The following is a 2135-nucleotide window of genomic DNA, read 5'->3' as shown; positions in this document are numbered from 1 at the left end:
CAGATGTTTGACCTGGACAGATTATAGGTCCCAGCCTCCCTTCCTTCAGTCACAAAATTGAAAGGATGCCTTCTTAAGGAGGCATAGCATGAAGAAAGCTTGTGCAAAGCTTAGTAACCTGTGCTCAACGTGTTTTCCTTAAACGCTTAGCTTTTCTTTCTTTCTTTTTTTTTTTTGTTTGGTTTTTTGAGACAGGGTTTCTCTGTGTAGCCCTGGCTGTCCTGGAACTCACTCAGTAGACCAGGCTGGCCTCGAACTCAGAAATCCGACTGCCTCTGCCTCCCAAGTGCTGGGATTAAAGGCGTCCGCCAGCCACCACTGCCTGGCAAGCCGCAGTTTTCTTAAGGTGACCTCGGAAGAACCAAGTCATAAAAGCTGCCAGTTAGGAAATCCTGAAGTGTACTAGGCCACCTGCAGTGGCTCTTCTCCGCGTTCTACAGACAAAGATGGCTTCGGGAAGATGGCTTCGGGAGGTCGAATAATTTGTTTTGGATCACAAAGCTAGGAGGTGGCCCAACAAGTGCTGTCAAGTCTCCTTTGAGCTGGGAAACAGTCTTTCCAGGGCATGAACTGGCCAATAGAGGGGATTGCTTCCAGCAGAAGGCCTGAGATCACTTTAGAGGCCGATGGTGAGTATGCATTTAGAAACAGTGTATCTGATCCCACACTCTCAACACACCCAGATATTTTGTTTCAACTAATCTAGCTGCTAGGGAATTTATCTTTTTTTTTCTCCTCCAAAGTTTTCAATCATTTTATCTTGTTAGATGTGTGAATATGAGTGTTTCACTTGCCTCTATATATGAGCACCACAGAAGTGCAGTACCCAAGGAGGCCAGAAGAGGGCGTCAGATCTATCTCTTAAAACTGGAGTTTCAGATGGTTGGGAGCCTCCCTGTGGGTGCTGGAAACTGATCCCAGGTCCCCTGTAAGAGGTGCTCCTAAAGGCTGAATCATTTCTCCAGTCTCCACTAGTTTCTGAAAGATTTTTTTAAATGTATACTCTGTGTGTGTCCGTGTGTGACACATAAGTGTGTTAGGTGCCTGAGGATGACAGAAGATGGTGTCAGATTCCCCGAAGCCGCAGTTACAGGTAGTTGTGAACCACCTGGTTTGGTTGCTTGGGACCCAACTCTGATTCTCTGTAAGAGCATAGTGTGCTCACAACTGCCCCTCTTTATCCCCAGCACACGAGAGGCTGAGGCAGAAGGATCTGGAGTCCTGACAACAAATTCAAGGCTAGCCTGCTATACACCTGAATCTCTATGACATGCCAGAGTCTCCGGATTCCATTCTGCTGTCTGTGTCTGTTTCTTTCCCGCCTCCCTGTCACTGATGGACAGTTAGACTCTGGATGTTTGCCCAGCATGGCCTCACTGCTGTTCCCCTTCCTTTTGTGACCCCTTCATTTCCCTTCTGCAGGGTTGTTCCTCCTGTCCTTCCTCACCCCCAAGTCTCTCCTTCTCTGGAATTTTCTCCCCTCCCATCTACCATTCAGAAAGATCTGTGCTGCTTGGAGGTGGGGGAGGGATGCAAGGGCAGTTTTTTTTTTCTTCCACAAAGGCCTCTGTTCCCAAGATAAATGACAATTTAAACAAAGAAATATTTCATTAAGGGTTGATATCTTAATGAGCTGTGCCAGGATCCTTCCAGGCACTCTGTAGACTCCCCCTTACACTAAGAGGGGGCTCCAGCCCCTGCAGGAAGCTTATCAGTTTACCATATTGGCCCGAATAGAAGACCATGCAGTGGAGCTAGGTGGACCCGTCGACCTAGGTGCCAGAGCCCTTGGGAGATGCTTGCAGCAGCCTTGAAATTACCTTAAAGAATTCAGACACTTAGATTTGTGTCTGTGGTGGTGGTGGACACAGGGACTTTAGGCTGATTGGTGGGAAATCTCTCATTAAAGATCAGGAAATGAACAATACCAGGACGAGCTGTGAGGCGTTTTCCATTAATTAGAGACAGCATCAACGGGTCACGTGAGAGCTCCGGCACAGAGAGGTGTGGGGAAAGTGAGTCAGGCAGAGCAGGACCTGGGCGAGCAGCCCTGGTACCTTGTTTTCCCTCTACCTCTCAAGGTAGGTGAAGCTGAGAGACAATCTCAGCGCATGCTTTTAGTCCCAGGACTCAGG

The 2135-nt window shown here is 48.2% G+C and overlaps 1 long non-coding RNA gene across 1 annotated transcript; it reads left to right on the top strand.

The window, feature by feature from the left end:
* The first annotated feature begins 231 nt into the window (after positions 1 to 231).
* LOC114620567 lies at positions 232 to 1927 on the top strand. Its single transcript, XR_003711330.1, has 2 exons — positions 232 to 629; positions 1188 to 1927. It is a non-coding gene; the product is annotated as an uncharacterized LOC114620567 (long non-coding RNA).
* Positions 1928 to 2135: the final 208 nt, after the last annotated feature.

Source organism: Grammomys surdaster, unplaced genomic scaffold (assembly GCF_004785775.1).
Source record: "Grammomys surdaster isolate TR1022 unplaced genomic scaffold, NIH_TR_1.0 169, whole genome shotgun sequence".
Lineage (NCBI taxonomy): Eukaryota > Metazoa > Chordata > Mammalia > Rodentia > Muridae > Grammomys > Grammomys surdaster.
This window is presented reverse-complemented; position numbering and strand designations above follow the sequence as displayed.